The following is a 20,284-nucleotide window of genomic DNA, read 5'->3' as shown; positions in this document are numbered from 1 at the left end:
TTTTGTTGATAAATTATATTTTTTTTCTTTTTTTTCTGCGTTGTTTTTAATTATCTAATTTATTTAATTTATATTTTTATTATTATTAGATTTTTTTTTAGATATTCGCTTTACTATTGAATTCACTATTACTTTACATGCTTTCTTGTATAATCTTAATGGTTTACTCTTCTTTTACCTTCTGGTAGTCTATTTTATAACTAATTATTCAGGTCTTTACTTTTTTTCATTCCTTTATCTCTAATGTTCTTGGAGCTTTATATCTCTCTCGCATGCTTATCTTGTTGCCAATCGTACTTAGTCTTTTGCTCGTCTCTCTCGTTATTCTCGTTATCCTCTTATCTTGTGATTTATGTAAGTTTTCCATTGATCTCTTTCACTTATGAAATCTCGCTCTTCTTGCATTTTTATAACTTTGCTCTTGCATTATTCTTATTTATTTCTTATATTCGTTTTCGTTGTTCTTCTGTTTTTTGCTATATTATTAATTAAATTTATCATAAATGAACTATTATAGGGTTATGTACAATGATTTTAAAACTCCTCAGTGCAATCATTTTAAAACTCCTTTTATATCAAATGATACAATAATTTACTTTTATTTGACAACATTTTATTCATTTGTCTGCACTATTGTGAGATTTGCCACGATGCTAAACGACAATATTTATGATGAAACTTACAAGGCACTTAATTTATATTCTCGAATTGCATATTCTTTTCAATCTGACCATATCTTTGATAAAAGCGAAGATATCAATATTTTCAGATGAGTTCTACATGGTTTATTTAAGAATATGAAATATATATCGTCATTAAACTAGCCATCACTAGCTACAACCAACATTTTACAGTAATCTTTATATTCTCAAGACACCTGAATTTCCGCATCCTTATATCTTTCCTGTTCAAGCTCTTTACATATGACACGTAATATGCTCTCTATACCGCTGTCGTCATTGGCGCCCTATATAAGCTTGTACTCATACCCTCCTTTGCGTTTTCTTCCTTCTTCCCATCTTCTACATCTACCTAAGATCGGAATTTCTTAGCGATTTACATCCCAGCGCGAACCGCTTTTAGAGACATCAAACACTGCACGCGCACAGCTATGTCTTAGCTATGCCGCGACACATATGCACCTTTAGTTTTTATTTCGGCTGCATAGCTATTTCTTCACGTGTACGTGAGCGCATGTGAAAACCGTTTGCTGCTTGCTTGTGGTATTTGTCGCGGAATAGCTGACAAACAGCGGGTCTCCATGTTTCGTTATCCGGAATGCACAATGCATCAACAGATATAGCGATCGTTTCGCATGTTTCGTCTCAGAAGATGATTAAAATGATTGGTAAATTGAAAAGATATTGCATTCATTTAACTTGTTTTTTATTATCTATTTCTTTATTATAGCTATTTTGTTGTTTATTTTTTACTATTTATTTTACATCATTTTATTTATCATGTGTTGGCTGTGTCTCCAGAATAGTAAAATAAGTAATTGGTATTTTAGAAAATATTTTATATATTTTATATTTTATATATATATATATATATATATATATATATATAATATAAAATATCTCGCAAATTATTGATTTTTCTTAACGATTCTGTTTTAGTATTTTTATTTATAAGCTGCGAAAATCGATTTATAAGATAAACATACGCATATGATACAGACACAGATGACCTATTTATAATTTCATGTACAATTTTTTCTATTTTCAACGAAAATAGAAAAAAAAAGGTACAACTTATGACACGTCTGATATAACTTATACTTTATTATGATACTGAACTTATATGATTTCTTATTTAATTTAATATATAATAGATTTTATACGACTATCTCACTGACAATGAGTATTAATATATTATTTTAATAATATAATAATATTATTTTAAAAACTTATATAAGAAAAACTTAACATACGCTTGTTTTTCGTGATAAATCCGAATAAAATTGGCCCGCAAAAAATCTGAACAAAATGATGTTACCGTCCAATTTTCTCTCCTGAATGCAGATCTCGTGCAAGGCATTTACGTATCCAGATGTTGGATATCATTTGATGTGTAGTGTCTACGTGTGAGATACTAGGGAAGATACGTCGTATATCCGACAGGAAAAAGTTGGTGAATAAAGCGCGATCTCGTATGACTTTCGAGTAAACGTTGTGGCGCTCGTTTATGGGCTCGTATTGTTCTTTATAGTACTTTTGCATAGTACGCTCGTCAAGTTTCTCTCATCTCTAAAGTATGAGCCGTTTATCGAACACGTACTTGGCATCGTGTGCATCACAAATACTTCAAAAAGCCTCTCGAATTGGGTTGCATCTCACCAATAAATATTATTTATTTATTTTATTTCGTGAATTTGTAATAAAAGATATGAAAAAGTATTTTTTAATTTTACTCCTTTTTTGTATAATATTTGCCCTCCAAGAAATTCTCGAGTTTTTGATATATTGGAATTTTCTATATCAGATTCTATATTGAAATTCTATACAGAATAAAGCTCTTTAGTTCAGTATATAAAATTTAAAACCGTGTAATTTAAAAATTTATTTAAGTTTTCTTAAAAAGAAAAAGATATTTATTAGTGAATCATTAAAAAAATTTAAAAAAAATTTGCTGCCTTGCAAAATAATCATGAAGTAAGAAAAAAAATTAACAAAAAAAGTATGAAGATTATCATAAAAACGTCATAAATTCATAGAAACAATAACATAATCAATAATCGCATGACACAATCCTTTCTTTGACAATTTCAAAAAGAGTCATATCAATGCCCTTAATAAATATCATAGGTACGCCCGGAGAAAAACTGCTATTCACTCTCGGTCTTGTGTATTTTAGCTCGGCAAGGTTTCCATTTATACAATGAAAACTTCGTACCGTGGGAAATTCGGGAAATCGTCGTAGCCCTCAGAAACTTTGCATCGAGTAAGCCCGCAGGAACTTTCACGGTCAATCCACGTATTCGTGCTTGGATCGTCCGTCCATTCGTTAGCCAACTTTGTTCTCTTACATCCTATTCGTGTAGTGTTCTTCCGGTGTACCCTTGCCACGAAAAAGCTTCCTGTATTCTGAGTAAACGTTTTTACAACAGCCAAATGTCCCAACCGAAGTTGATTAACTTGCACGACTGCTCACTACCGTAAATCGAAACCGCGAACATATCGTTGTTCGTTGCTTGCTTAGACAGTTTCGTTCCCAATTCAATATAAGAGCTCAAATACATCTAAAATACCAAATTATATTTCGAAAAAAAAGATAGATATTGCGATTTCTGGTTTCATTAAAAAGAAATGATCGTGTAATCAAATAATACTGTATATTTTTACATAATTTTTTTTATTAGTTTTGGCAAAAATATTAGACATATTTAACTCTCACGTCATATTTATAAGTGATAATTACTTTTTTAACGAATCCTATATTTAAATATATCTTGCATCGCGATCAACAATTAATCGATGAATGATGAATACATTGAACGAAACATTAAGCATTTATATTGTATAGTTTCACAATATATAATGTAATACAATACAATATATACTATATTTTAATTTATAATTAAAACAATATTTTGTAATAGCAAAGCGAGCATTGACTAACTCTCGTTATCAATTATTCTATTTTATCAAAAAAAAGGCCAATACAGCTATTTAAAAAAAATATATATATGTTTTTTTTATATATATATTTATTTATTTATTATAAAATACATCTTGATTTATATATTTTTTTTAATTTTCTCTTTGTTGCACACAAATTTGTAAATATTTTTTTATGATTTTATATGCTTAATTTGTATTTTATATTTTTTAAAAAGGTTTCTTTTTATTAAATTTTAAATTATTTACAAGTGATAAAGAAAGCCACCATTTTATTTGCGCTTCTGAAGCTCAGATTACCGTGACCGGAAACCGTTCTTCATCCAAGCTTCTTTTGTCGTTAATGAAATTTGCTCCGGGTTTCCAATACGGGACCCTTCGAGATACCTCATTTTTAGCGTAATTTAATTATTCACCTCTTACACCTCTTCACACTATCTTTGAGCAAAATTTGCTGCAGAAGTCGAGCCAAAAATATGCACGTTTAAAGAATTACATCGTTTATAAATGAAGGTTCCGATTCGGAAATTTTTCATTTGATAGCAGCTTTGCTCTAATAAGAAAATCGCCTGAATGTTTTACATCGGCATTATATGAGATAAAAAGCTTTTTTTATCCCGAATAAAAAAAGAATAGAAAATATCAGTTTTTATAAAAAGAAATAAATACAAGGATTATGTATTTTTTCTTGATAAATCTATAAATATGCCCATCTACATAAGATATCATTAAATTTACATACAGAATTATGAAAGAATAATTATAAAAACATCTTTATTACAGATTAGCTCTAGATTATAAAATTATAAAAAGTAATTAAATAAGTAATTAAATAAAAAGTAAACGATATTGTAAGAATTGTTTTATTATACATAATAAACGTAAAAAATCAATAACAAATCAATTGTCGCAAATAAAAGAGAAAGTACGAAAAATTGCACTGTGTCAGCGAACTCGACAAATTTAAATTGAAGCAATCGTAGATGCAAATATCCGTTTCACTCGTAACAACGTAACAATAGAGAAAATAAATGAAATTTTTTCATCTCTCACAGGATTGTCATTCGTTGAACAGTAGACCAACAAAAATTGTTGTAAAAATCTGTCACGCCTGTTAAAAAAGACGCATACGAAATAGTACTGAAGAAAAAAGCAACCATATAATATAATCGATTTGAGGAACAAAATTTTCTCTCATCCATGCAATAGAGAGATGAATGAAATTTTTCGTTATTAAATTTTTCAGATGGCTAACGAAAATAAATCAATTTATGTTTCGATGAAACGAGATTAATTTGATTATGGACTCTAACGATCTCTTCAGTGTGAGAAGAAAAACCGCCGGTATTCTTAACTGAAGCCAACACGAAAGAGAGAGAAAGAGATCGCAAGCGAAGCTTACAAATCTGATGCGGATAAATCGGACAATCAATCTAGCGATGTTCGCAATTAGAGTAATGTAATTTTGTAGCGCGATCGCGGATGTACTCGTCACATAAACTGTAATCAAATCGTACATTGCGTTCGAAACGAGGGACAGAAATGAAAGGAAGAGGAAAAGGACGAAAGGAATCAACACTATAAAGCAATGCTGCCCTTGCCGGAGACAGCAAAGGCGATTATCCCGATTCTGTAACCGGAAGGCAAGAGCCGTCGAGAATCCGATTAGAACGCTCTAAGCGTGATTTGCCGAGAACAGGTGTTTTCGATAATGATGATTTATAAATGACAACGATATAATTAAACAGCATCTACTTGCTTGAAAACGGCATGCAATATGATTTTTATCCTATCGGTAATCGGTGCAATTTTAAAGACATGACAATTTAGATAGTTTTAAATTTTTTGAATATATTATTTTTTTACAAAGAGATATAACACACCAACGCACACATACATATAATTAAAAATAAATTTACATATAAAAATAAAGGCACATAAAGGCTCGTGTTGTAAAGATTAATAAGCGGCTTTTTAAAATGTTAATATATTTGTGAAGAATATCTCAAAATAAAATACAAAATTTGTCGCGTTATAACTGCAGAATTGCTGCAAGACGATTGCACAAATAATCTCACGGAGAGGGCAATACAAGTTGTTCTAGTACGGATATATAGGATATTCGGATATAATACAAGATTACACCGAACTTTTCCGGAAATACAGGGGCAATGCAAGATATCGAAGTCGAATCGTCGATTTCGACAATGCGCAATGACCCAGATCTTCGAACTTCCGATGTACGGCGTCGCATGCGAAGTTCACAAAAATCACTAGGCAGCGAAGCTGACGGAATTTGAAGAACATTACTTTCGTCGACGTTTGTCGGCTTTGCGATCGACACGATAACGTCAAAGAGTGCGACTTCGATAAAGAAGAAAAAGATAGGGACACGTTTCTCGAGAGTACGACGGCGTTTCTCAACTTTCGTCGCATTTGTTGCTCACGTAATAGTCGTCCTCTCCCAAGTTTTCTACGTGTGTATCCTTATTCCTCGCTTTTTCATAGGATTTACATGTTGTTATGTTCGCACTTTCGTTTGCGCTATCTTTGCCTTCGCAATCCGCCGCGCGGGGTTTCCTCCCGAGCAAAATTGAAATTTCTGCAATGCGGATATAAACGTCGTTTCTGCTCTGGCATTCCATTTGCATGTATTTATTACGTAAAGATGAGGAGATGTAGATATAAATAAATGTAGAAAGAGAGAGAAAGAGAGAAAGAAAAATATTTTTGCTTCAATTTATATACATATATATATATCTTTTAATACTAAACGTTCTATACGTATAATGCCAATTTATCAATTTCTATCATTAAATTTTTCAGTTTATTCAATATCTAATTTGTGCATGTATATCTTGTATATTAAGGAGAATTGTTGAATTATTGGAAAGAAGAATTTAAAATAAAATTTTCTAATTTTGTCAAATAAATTGCAGCTATGTGATTTTACTGTGTTATTTGTAAAATCCAAGATAGATAATCTAATTTGGAATTTAGGATAGGATTGTAGTCTTATAATATGATACTGAAAAAATAATTAGAATTAAAATATATATGCACAAAACACATATACATATGTGTTATAATTATAAAGTAATAGGTCTAAAGATAGGATATATGAGCTGTGCTAAATATGATACATAATCAATAATAACCAGAATGCGTAAATGTGCAAGAGAAAGAAAATATTTTCTCATATTTATAGGTACGTTTCTCATATTTATAAACAATAAATACAATTAAAAATACAGAGAAATTATCAATGAAAATTAAATCGTAGCTGCAAAACTCGTATGATTGGAAATTTCCGATTAAGATTTTCTAAATTTCTCTTTATCGCTGGTTCCCAATTCTAGGGCTTCCCAAATCTCGTATTATCGCAGATTTTCGCTGGCATAGCCAGCAACAAAAAATTTAATTAAAAAAGTTAGAAAAAATTAAAGCTAAAAATATTTAAAAAATTTAATTGGAAGAATACGCGATATACAAGTATATGTCTGCAGATAATAGTAAAATATAATAATAGTAAAGTCGGCCAACATTTTCTCATCTTTAATTAATCTTTAATTGTACTTATTTACTTTTTATGATTACCGCTACTTTCGTTTTACAACAATTTACAACAATTTAATTTAATTTATTATTCAAGATAAAATTAAGTAAATAATTATTAAGGAACTTTAGATATTGATTGCTCTAATAAAACTAATAGCTATTCCTTTTTAATGATCTCCAAATAATTACTAAGCATAATTATTTTTAATAACCGTATTATAACTGAAATTTTACCTGCAAAATAAATGTTTTTCTTCGTAAATATTAAATTGCAAAATTAATATCTTAATTTATAATTTTAATACAATAGCTTCTTACTATGATAATAGCGCATTTAGCGTTATCAAGAGATTCGAGGCGACGAATAATTAACCAAGGAATCGAGTCATGTTCCTAGCAGATACGACAAGACCAGGAAAAAGGGTTGTCGACGACGTCTTCGATAAACCGCGAGCGGCCGAAATTTTCAAATCTTAATTGCGGTGAAATGGTGTGTAATGACGTGAAATATTGCCCAGAAAAAGATGCTGACTCTTATTACGGCCGAACGGGCTCTGAACCTTTTAATCTGAAGCCTCCCGGCTCCGCACCTGCAGGAGAAAATGCTGACCCGTCAGTTCCACTGCCAATCTGTTACAGTCGCGAGAGAGTATTCTCGTGTCCGCTTTTTTCATCTCTCCTTTCGCGTTTTCCTTTGTCTAACATCATCGCTCCCTGCCACAGCAACTTCAATTTTCATACATGATTTTTTTCGTTCGCGCTATTCCGCAAAAATCAGCGAACGAAACATCACTCAAATTTCGGTCGCTTTTTTCATACAGGTGTTTTATTTTTTAGATAACATATTTTAAACAAGAATGTAATAGTCTTGAAATTAAATGCAAGAATTATTTAAAGAGCGTTATTTCGTGTTTTATTTTCTTCTTCTTTTTATAATAAGTCTGTAGCATATCGAAATACATGAAGAAATTGTATAGACTTAAATGATAAATCTGAAAACTTCCGCAATTCATCTACTCTCGCGTTTAGAAGAAAACAAGGAAGAAAATTCGCATATTATCTTTACTCGCGGAATTCTCGTGGATTCAACGAAACTCGGCTCGTTGCCAATTAAGCGCGGATGGTTCGTTAGCGAAGAACAAGTCACGGTTTTATTTTAATCTCAAACGATGGTCGAAAGCTTCGACAAGTTCCGTCGATGTTGACTGCGTTTTATTTTCCGCAACACTTTGTTTCGCCGCATCGCATCGTTGTGTCGCGTTTATACGCCGGTTGGTTAAAGAGCCTTATTTATTCACTCGTCATAATTCCAACGCTCTCGTCGTATTTAATGGGATGGATATTTCAGTGAAATATAGTGTCTACATAACGCACACATCATCATTCATTCCCCAAATATCAAAACGGTAATGTCAAAATAGTTTCACTTCATAACGTTAATTCGAAAATTACAGATGACCAACCATTCCTGATACATGATTTAACCGCGAATCAATTTTATAATAAACCGCATAGCATTACTGTTACATTCAAAATTCGTTGGAAAAAGAATTTATGAATATGAAAAATTGTTTCAACATTATATATATAAAATAGTGAGATTAATCTAATAATAATATTTTGTAATCAATGATATCACAATTTTATTTTATAGTATTAATGTGTTCATGTTCCTTAATAATTTTATAACATACATATTATATTATTTCTATAAATAATAATAATTTCATTACAGTTTCAATCTTAATGATGATTATTTGATTAAGAATTAAGAAGGATTAATTTTATATTATTATTTTTTTATTAATCAAATGTTAACGTAATTGCACATAATTGCTATTTAAACATTATATAATTATATTAATCGTTTTTTAACAACTGCATCAGATCGATCTTTCAACATCCAAACTGCACCACCATACGTGTTTACCCCCATATTACACAGCTATCCTGATTGACCCCATTGTACTCGATTCCGAATCGGTCTCCGGATTCACGAAGGCGCGTGATGCGCACCGCAGGGCCGTAGTATCTAGATGGTGCCAAGGGGCGCAGGCGCCGTGCCCAAGAACTACCCTCAGTCGTCGGCGGAAGCTGAAACGCGCGGCTTCGGGGTCGGCCGTGGATCGTAAAACGATGACGTAGATATATACATTTTGCGCGCGCCAATTATCGACGAGGATCGACGTTTCGTGTACGCGATAACAGTCTGTCCGAACGAAACAAAAGTCGTGATACGGACTAGACGAATATATTTTTTATTCGCACGTCGGTGTCATAGGTAAAATTGAATACAGTTTGCAGTCCAGCTTGCAGTTGAATATGCGTCAAAGTGAGTACTGATTCGTTTTTGTATATAAATATGATTTCTCCGTAAATTACACACAATATATATATATATTTGTTGAAAAGCAAAAACGATATATATAATTCTCTCCTATTTTTCATTTTAAAGATTTAGAAACTAATAAGATTGTAGAGACACAAATCTATTTGATTTATCATTACTCGACACGTCTAATTTCATCTATTATATCGAAATTTAAATTGAATGAATTTTTACCTAATTTTAATAACTATAAAGTCGGACACAGTATATAAACACAAAATATAAAATAGTCTAATAGGATTTTAAATTAATATTTTATAATATTTTATAATATTTAATTTAACTTATAATTTAAATTAATATTTAATCAAAATTAATTAAACTAATATTTTGTTTAATGTATTATTACAATTAATGTTACTTATCGATGGAAAGAATCATTATTTTTTAAAGCAATATTATGTCGTACAGCAATAATTAATTAAAGAATCATTAATTTATAGCAATAACAAAGTAAAAATAATCAAAAAATTTGTAAATGAAAAAATACAGAAAAAAATATATTATACATTAAAATTTTTGTTGGTAAAAATTAATTTTTTTATTTTTTAATTTGATAATATTTTAATACTTTAATATTTTACAATAAAAAAATTTTATTTTACAATATCAAAATGTTATAAAAACTTTTAAATGTCTAATGAAGCTGTAAAAAAAGAAGAAAAAACGGAAATTTTATCTGATTTTAATACATTCCATAGGGAAATTAAAACATATTTAACAAAAATTTTCACTCACTTGGCACTAAAAATGAAAATATAAAAATACAATTTTTTCTTGACAAACGATTTTTTTCGAAAATTTTTGTTTTACTACTGCCGCATATATTTAATGCTTTTATCAAATATAGTAACTATAACGTTAACAGAATATATATTGTTGCCGTGGTGTTTTAATATATGTGTGTGTGTGTGTGTGTGTGTGTCCATATACACCGCGCGTTGCACGTGACAATTTACATTTATATAATATAAAATTACTATGCCGACTAAATAGAAATATGAAATTCGAGAAGTTCAATGATACAAAAGAGAATAGAGTTTCATTATTTCACTTTACGATAATTAATGTCGACAGTGTTATTGTTAATGTTATAACTAGTGACATTGTTTATAATTTATTTAACAAATATTTTATAGTTTATTTGAGAGGGAGAGAGGGAGATAAAAAATAATTTATAATTTATTTTAAAATATAATTTATTATTTTCTTTATAAAAAATGATTAAAATTTTTATGTGTGTGTATGTGTGTGTGTGTGTGTGTAAGATTTATTCAAGCATGTAGTTGTTTCAAACCCCGTTGTAAAATTTAGTTTTAATGTAAATTGAAATGGCTCTAACACCGGAAGATGTATCGCCAAAGTTTGCAATTCAGATAAAGATCGCGCAGTATTGAGCTTTGCTTACTGTATTGTATTGCATTGCCACGAGTGTCGACCATATCTAGATTCTAATCGGTTCACTCGATTTCCTAGCGTATGAATTGCGGTAATGGCAACTACTGCCTGCTGTGAGGTACTTCTCACCGACGCGGTATAACTACTGGTCGGCATAATAATTCTAAATAAATTCTCCGTTTCTAAAGGAAATTTATTTCCACCACTCGCAATTCACAAATTTGAATATTCCTATCAACTCGTGTTATACGACTGTTTTTGCCACAAAATAAACATAATTTTTCGAATGTAAATATAAAGTTTATGTCATTTCTATTATAAATCATATTAATGCAATAATTAACATTTTTTAAGACTTTTTTATATTTGCCATTGACATTTTTATTAATATTAATCTGATGTTGCAAATTATTTTTATTTATTAGTATATATTCTTTTTCCGTCACATATATGTACATACGTAATAAAATAAATTTTTAGAATTTTATATAAATCTTCATGAACACTTCCATCATTTTTTTCATAAATGGAAAATAAATATTGCATATATAATCTATGCAAATATAATCTATGAAAGTATATTGCTTATATGTAACATATTTTTAATAATTAATTACCATAACATCTCTTTCTCTTTCTTTAAAATTATTTATAATAATATATTTATACAATTACATAATACTTTGCTCGCGCGATATGTAAATAAATAAATAATAATTTCACGATAAATTAAAATATATTAAATTAGTAAAGCTTATGTACAATAAAAGAAGATTACGTGAAGATGTAACAGACTCTAAAAGGACTAGAAACTCTTAGAGAATTAATTTTCTATCTAATAATTAGTTACAGTACAGCACAACTTCTGTGTACACTGTTCATATTTGTTTTTCTTGTCATATACTTCTTTAGACTTACTACATCACAATTATGCTAACACGAACTTTATAGCAAACTACTGAAAACTATGGAACAATAGAGACATTGATCATTTCTTTCGCGATAATTCCAATATTGTTCAAAAAAGTGACATAAAAAGCATTTTAAAATAATCAAATCAAGCACATATATTCGTATTTTGCAAATTAATTCAATCTTTTCTAAGTAATATATGTGTGTCAATATTTACTTAATGAACGAATGAAAGAAAATAAATTTTAAATATATATTTTACAAATCCTGATAAAAAAATTCTTTAATATAATTTTAATTATAAATTATTTGATCATTTAAAATTAATGATTCATTAAAATGTTGAATCACACAAGACTTATTAATTTTAAATAATATAATGATTAAGAAACTTTTTTTGGGAATTAAACTACAGAATTTAATTGTAAATGAATATATGTAGTTAATCTTTATTTAATTTTAAAATAAACATTATTTCCCTCATTATTTCTCTCTTCCTCTCCCTCAACAGATTTGTAATTTAAAAAGAAAATATATAAATTACAATACACACTATACATACACTATACACACTATACAATAATAATTTGGAAAAATTTTTTTAAAGAGATGATGTGTTCCAATTACAAATTAAATTAACTTATGTGTAATCGCAAGACTGTTAGTCATAAATGAGACATTAAAAAGAACTTATTTTTTCTAGAAACTTGATTTTTATGGTAAGGCGATTTATCGTTTCCTAATTGCATTCAAAAAACATTTAACATTATTGTGTCACGTTGGTGCGCATTAAATACATTAAAAATAAAATGTTATAGTAATAATTAAATATATGTATATATATTTTTTGCGGATCAACTTAAATATATATATATATATATATGTATATATATATATATATATATATATATATATATATATATGCAGAATTATTATCAGAAACTTTTATTATTCAGATTATTCATTTTATGAATATATACGATACAAATGATTAGTTCTTTTTATTATTAATTTTTTAGCTCCATATATACATCTCCTAATCGAAGAATGCGCTATTTAGGTTCATTTGTTTATATTTGTCATAAATTGTTTAAAATTTCTCTTTCCATTAATAAAATAAATAATAATATAAATATAAACTTATGTGAAGTTTACAGAAACAGTTAGAGACACTCTGTGAAAGACTTGATCCGCAGAAAAGTATACGTTACGCGACGTATTTTATTCAACTGCATAAAGAAACCACCAAGAAATATTCATGCCAGTCTACTCGTTCAATTTAATAACGTCAGTCTGACACTCTATACGTGACTAGATTTCTATTCTATAAGTTGTGGAGTAAAAAAAGAAATAAAATTCTCCCAACTTTTGCGGTGAACATTATTCTTGTCTTTTCATTAACTGTCTCAACGTTTAATCTTCGAAAGCTGTACGTTTCCAGGATATATTATCGAAACAACGTGGAACATTATTCCTAATTATAAATTTGATAATAAGAATAATTAACCAATTCACCAAAAAAAATGCATATAATTTCATTAGCATGTTGCAAAAAAATAAAATCTCTTTCTCATGAGATTACACAACTTTCATAAATTTTAATTCATCTTACGAATGTCTCTCGAAAAATATAAATCTTCTTGAATGGAATATTTCTTTATTGTTTGAGAAATGAGAAAAAGAAAATTTAAATATATTGTTTTCCATTTTTTTATTGTTTAATATATATTACAAGCAATTAATAGAAAATAGAGAGAGAGAAGAAGAAGAAAAAGAGTTAACAATATCTTTTAATTATATATGTTTTATTTGTATATAAATATCAAACAATACACGTTTACAATAATCAAAAATATGAATTTGCTGCAATCTCTGATTATTTATACGTAATACTTTCGCATTACTCCAATATATAGCGATCTTTTTACGAGTATGTAACTCGCATTTCTTTTAGGAATATTAAAAATAAATTGATTAATGAAATATATAAATATAATACTATTAATAAACATTTAGGAACCTAAAAGTATACGAGTTGTTGAAAAAAGTATAAGTCTTTCCATCGCGTTTAATCCCTTATTTCCGACCATGCATTCCACGGAGACCTTTCGCCCTTCCATTAGGAGGGGAGAAGGAACTTTATCACCGGCGAAAAGCTTCGAATACTCGGGTGAGTCGGTTTGCCCCGTAATGGCAAAACAGCGCATGGTCACGCGATTTCGCAACTTTTTTCTTCCGAATCAGCCGCGCTGAGGAATACGGTAGAAGGGGAGGGACGAGGAACGAGAGAGAACGCAGCTGGTGCTTAAGGGCGACGAGAATTTGAATAAAACCTGCGGCGAATCGTAGGGCTTTGCCTTATCCCAAAATCCCATTTCGGAAAGAAATGCGAGTTACATAGGGTGGGAAAACTCGTAAAAAGCCGCGTACTGTCGGAGCCCGCGCAGTCACTCGACATCCCGACATTTGCGGACCAGGACATTTGTGGTCGAGAGAGATCCGTCCTCTTTTTCCCTCATTCGCACCCTTTTTTTCCTCCACCGCCGCTCGAATTGGCCTCAACCATTTGCAAAACGATCGCGATTTGCAAACGCTTCGAACGCTCATCGTCGCGGAATATATTCTATCCACTTCTCTAGCATCACCCAAAGTCATTAAGAGCCATCTCACCAAAGGCGTTATTCCGCGCTATTACGCGAACACGAAACGCAACATGCCTACGTGTTTTACTTAAGACAAAGGGATAGGATTGAAGCGGCGGATGCTGCGAACGAGGCAACGCGTTTCGAACCATAGCGAATTTAATGCAACCAGTACACTTTCGAAGGAAGCGTTTAATAGCGTTCATATGTACGGCACAGTTGTGCAGCTTTCTGTAGAACGTAATAGCTTCGACGGTCTTTTGTAATTGTCGATACTGCGATAATATAATACTCTTCCATAATCTTGACGATGCATTAACGTGCGATTTAAGATGAGCCTGAGATATAATAATATTTATTACGGACCTTGAAAAGGGGAAGAAAATCTACGTAAACGATCATTCTTATTAATATAACGACATATGTGTGCAGTATCAAGTGAAATTCCGAAAGATCGTGCGAAACAGAAGAATTAAATAAAAGAAATGCAAATAACTGACAGCGTGTTCACAGTAACATCGATTCTGCGAGCAGCCATTATCTACACGTCCGTCGTTATCCGTTACACAAACCATCGTAATACTTCGAACAAATATTTGCTATTGGACCTTCGTTTGTAGTTATTCTTTGTAAAATACACAAAAAAGATCCGATCTTAAACAAAACATTTATTCTAACAGGAAATCTAGATTTTATTCCTGACTTTTTCAAAACAAAAAAATTTTTTAACGAAAAATTTTGTTCTCCCAACACGATTCTCTCTCTTTCTCTATTTTTTCAGCCTCTTTCTCTCTGGACTGCCTCATTAAATTGAAAATAATCTATAAGGGATTATATGAAATTAAATCATAAGAAAATATGTATTTGTTTACGCAGGAGATTTTGCTTTTCACGTTGCCATAGTATAGGAACTTACGACAGCATAGATAATTAGAGCTTGCGGCAAATTCAGACTGTAATTTTGTGAAAACGTTGCGAAAGTTTCTCCGTTGCTCAACCCGAAACTTAATATTCAGTGTCTCACGATATTGCCCCAGATGAAAATCAGCTCACCCCATAGAAGGGTAAGCCATGACGAGCGAAACTTCATTCTATTCACGCCATTTTCGAAAGCACGTTGCAACCACAATAGCTGCACAATTACGCAGCGTAGATACTTTACTTGCATAGCAGCTATGCAACGCGTGTTGCAACAGACACCCTTAGCTATCGCGTCACATCGCCCTCAAAGCGCCCGCTTCGTTTACCCACGAAGTGGAATATTCTATCGGACCCCATTCTCTCTCCGTCGTTCCCATTTTCGGTTACTTCTTTTATTACTTCTGAAATACTTGAGAATGTCCTTAAGACAATTGTGTAATTTTTGAATCCACAGAGAGCAAAACTTTGTTCTAAATCTAAAGTTTAATTATAATAAAGCTAGGGTCTATTACTGTGACACAATTATCATAAAACAACAACATGTCGTGGCAAAGTTTTGTTTCTTTTTTTTAATCGAATCACATAAAAATAAAAAGAAAATATGTTAAAATATTTATTTTCTAAAAACTTTATTAATTATTACGCATTTTTTTCGGATGTTGAATAAAATTAAAATCATATGTCATTGCATTTCATAAAACGCTCATGTATGAAATTAAATCTATAATATAAATTTCAAAATATCAAAAAAGATAAATGTCAAAAAAGTAAAATATGAACTTCTGCTAACTTCTCTCTAAAACTTTTGTTATAATACTTATTTCTAATATTCCGACGTAGAGCAATCTAACGCCTTCTCCAGTATCACGATTGCATGCAAGATTTAAACTTTTACGTTTCCAACTTACACTTATTGCAGAGCATCTGCGCGAATGCCATTTACTGGTTATATTGTCTTTCATGGAAGATTTCGAGCTCATTTATCCCGCGAAATAGAATATTCCATTTCCTCCGTTTCGCAAGGTTTCTTGGCCCTGTCGGCAACTTTTTACTGTTCCAGCTGTTGCTTAAGATGAATTTTAATCCGGTACTGTATCTGTTAATATGATTAACGTGCAGAATTTCGCAGTAATATCTCTGCAAATTTAATTACCAGCAAAGTTGCATAGAAATGAATCCGCGTGCTGCATAAAATAGGACGAAGTCCGCGGCAGTAATTCGTTAATCGCGCACTAATTTTTGTTAGGATTTATTTTTACGTGCTTTTTACACAAAGATAAGTATATTTCACGAACGGCATGAAAAGAAACATAAAGTACGGTATCAGACTATATCGCTACGGTAGCGTATATAATAAAAATCCAGGATGAAATTTTATTGGAGACGCTAAAAAATTGTAACACAATTATTTGCTTTAAATTATCTGCTTTAATTTCTATTAGCAACGTTACAAGCGATATCGTGCAAAGGTTTCCTACGCTTATCTATGTCACCGTGTCAATTTACTCGCAAACTGTCATTTTCGAGTCAGCTGTCAACTATCTAGTACGCTGGATGCAAAATCTAAGCCGAGGTCCCAACTTGTCCACTCGCCGTCTGTAACTATTGCACCGAAGGCATCGCCGTCAAGTTTTCAATGAACATCTCACTATCATTCTCGCCGAATGGCTTCTCGTTTGTCCAATATCCCGCCAAGTGGAATATTCTATTTCCTCTTGAGTTTCTACAGCCTTGCACCATCGCGCGCGAAATAACCCAGATCGTTTTCTGCACGCGGTCCTTGCATCGCCTTTGGTATAATGAAAATCCTCGGACACTTTGGAAGCCGATCGGGATTTCGGTATCTCGTCTTACCAGATTTGGTTGCTCATCTTGTTTTTCAAATTTTTTAAATTCAAGTACAACTACAATAAAGTTCTTATTTTTCGCGCCGAGCATGCGTTATGTCGGGCAAGTCTATCACAGAAATTATGTTTTTAACGATTGATTTCATTATAATAAATTATACCGAACTAATAATATTAATTAATTTTTTATAATTTATGTCACAGATATGTTAAAAATATGTTACGGATATGTTAAAAAATAAAAAGCTGCTAACTCTTAAGAAATAGAAATTTCACGATTACATAAACAGTATTTTTTCCATTTTCAATTAACCACAGAAGCAAATCACAACAAACCTGCAGTCCACTTTACAAAAGGATTTGCATCACCTAATCTATATTTTCAATAATAGCGGGCATCGTCGCGTAAAAAAATATAGTTTGATGTATCAGAAAAACAATTTTATTTCGAGCGGCTTATCTGCTGCTGTAAAATTCGCGATATTTTTATTTTTATTACATAACAGGTTATAAACCGGAGGCGCGTCGGGTATTATTTAAAATGTAGAGAAATTCAATGCACGATATCGGATTGGTTCCATAGTATGAATGTGGTATTAACGCGGTGAATAATACAGACTCGATTTTTATTGCAAAATTTATCGTATATATTTTTCATTCCACTTAGTCTGCTGAATTTCGCTTTTATTTCAAGTCTTATTTGCACTCGTCGTCATGCGAAATTATAAAATTTTATATGCTATGTACATATCAAAAATAAATTATATATCAAAATATAACATTTATAAATCAATATATAAACATATTGATTATATATGTATAAATATCATATTTTGATAAAAAAGAATAAAGAGAATAACCCCGTTATCGCTTATAATCTGAAGCTTATAGTCTGATGACGACACATACGAACATTGAGCATGCAAATGCACTTATCAATCCGACCTATCTATTACATGAGCACAAAAGCGAGTCGACCCTAAAGACCGCGTATGTACCCACACGCAAAATCTCCATCCCCTACCAGCGATTCGCATCAAGAGAGACCATTTGATTACCATAAATAGTGTCTATAGCGAAAGAGAATCGCGTTCTCTATGGACAGACAATTCATGCCACAAGCGCGATAAGGAAATGGCATATCGATAAAAGTCCATCTGATATCTATCTGGCTTAGAATGATTTAATTTCGAGATAACGTCATTGTCAATATTCTCCACTGCCCCCACCGTCATTTTATAATCTCTATAGTCTATCGGAAAAAAATCAATATATTATATATAATCTTGTGTAAAACATATTTTAAATATATATAAAATAAAAATATCACATTGTTTAATATTTTTATTTTTAACTTAAAATAATTTATTAAAATAAATTGTAGTTTTGTGGAAATATATATCTATATAATATACTAAATTTATAATATATTAATTATAATATTAATATAATAATTTACTTTCAGAAATTTTTAATGTCTTGCATGCATTACTTATGCATGAAGGATTAGTCATTAAAAATAATTTATTAATGTAAAGAAATAAATTATAATAAGATACAATTAAATATAATAATTTGTATTAATTTAATTAATGAAAATGGTTACAAATTCTATTAAACAATATATTTATAAATAATATTTATAAATAACGACAAATAACAATAGATTTCAAATATTTTGTTTAAAAATAATTTTTTTTAAGATGGATGCAAAAAAAATAGCGTTAGCATTTTATGTTTTTCGAAATTGTCACCATAGTAAATATTTAATTTAGTTTACGGCTAGAGATAGCAACAATGCGGAAACTGTTGTTATTTTTTTCTATAAAAAATGCATAAAAATATATCTTTGCGCATAAAAATGTATCTTTGTTTTCCGCTGTTGCAATATGCGTTGCTTTTCAGGATTGGTGGATTATATTCGCGTGTATATTTCTCGTTAAGAATTCTATATCTATATTAAGTTCTCCGACAAAAAATAATCTCCACGCGTATCGAATATCGGAACGGTAGACTCAAAAATAGTACGATATCGGAAATTCTGAAGAATTCGATTCGATTTGATAAATGAAAGAAAAACGTACCGAGAAAATATCGTGGCGCAAACAACGGCTTGGAGTTTTTACAATCATTCATGCGTCACCATGACGATTTTAGCATCTCATTTCCACAAATCTCGCAAAATCGCTGGATGAGATACCCATAAATTTTACGAAAAACGGTAAAATGCACACGTGATAGTATTTCATTGAACAAGATGATGTCTTATCCGATCAAGAGGGAGTAGCAGAAAACAAAGTTTCGGGGTGAAACTCGGGGTGTCTCGAGAAACGAGTTAACTAGCAAGGCTATTAGCATAGCCCGAGGATGAGTTTCGGTTAATTTCGCGGTTAGCACCTGGGAGCCCATCCAAAAGTGCTACCGTATTCCGGTACATGCCTCTCGGGACTTCTCGTCTACCGGGCCAAAAATTACAGTGCATGCTTGATAGTGGTTGCAACTTTACTCGCACGCGCAAAGATTGTCACCGCCGCGTAAATCTTGTCAAACCGAAAATTTATGCTATTCCTAAGTTGAAAAAGGGATTCAATTATTATTTGCAAATAGATAAAATTCAACTGTGTTCAACATATAAAATTTTAGCACAAACTTACTTTTACGTCAGTTACAGTAAGCTATATCAAGAAACGCAAACATCCATGTATTTTAACCCAATTTCTGAAAAATGAATATTTCTATAAATAAATATTTCTAAAAACGAATATTTCAGGTTAAAGTAACAAAAGCTTGTAAAAATAATGGATGAGGAAAATGACAAAATGAAGAGTAATGAGAATGAAATGGACCTTCTCTGATAACTCGATTTTCTTTTAATTTCTCTGCGATATATTCTGAAAATATCATTTTGTTTTTATCAAACGAGAGAAAAGGAGTTTATTTCCTGTTACTTTTAAAAATGTTACTTCTTCAACTTTTTGTCTCGTTACATGCGAAACG

At 30.8% G+C, this 20,284-nt stretch overlaps 1 protein-coding gene across 3 annotated transcripts in view; it reads left to right on the top strand.

The window, feature by feature from the left end:
• Positions 1–20,284, top strand: part of LOC105253722 — a 125,006-nt gene that overhangs the window by 28,215 nt on the left and 76,507 nt on the right. The window contains exon 1 of one of the 3 annotated variants that reach the window (XM_011261937.3): positions 9,148–9,510. The exons of the other annotated variants lie outside the window; for them this stretch is intronic. The gene's annotated coding sequence lies outside the window, so the exon portion shown is untranslated. Of the gene's footprint in view, positions 1–9,147; positions 9,511–20,284 lie in introns of those variants that run through there. 3 annotated transcript variants of the gene reach the window in all.

This window comes from Camponotus floridanus, unplaced genomic scaffold (genome assembly GCF_003227725.1).
Source record: "Camponotus floridanus strain SB8 unplaced genomic scaffold, Cflo_v7.5 scaffold14, whole genome shotgun sequence".
Lineage (NCBI taxonomy): Eukaryota > Metazoa > Arthropoda > Insecta > Hymenoptera > Formicidae > Camponotus > Camponotus floridanus.
This window is presented reverse-complemented; position numbering and strand designations above follow the sequence as displayed.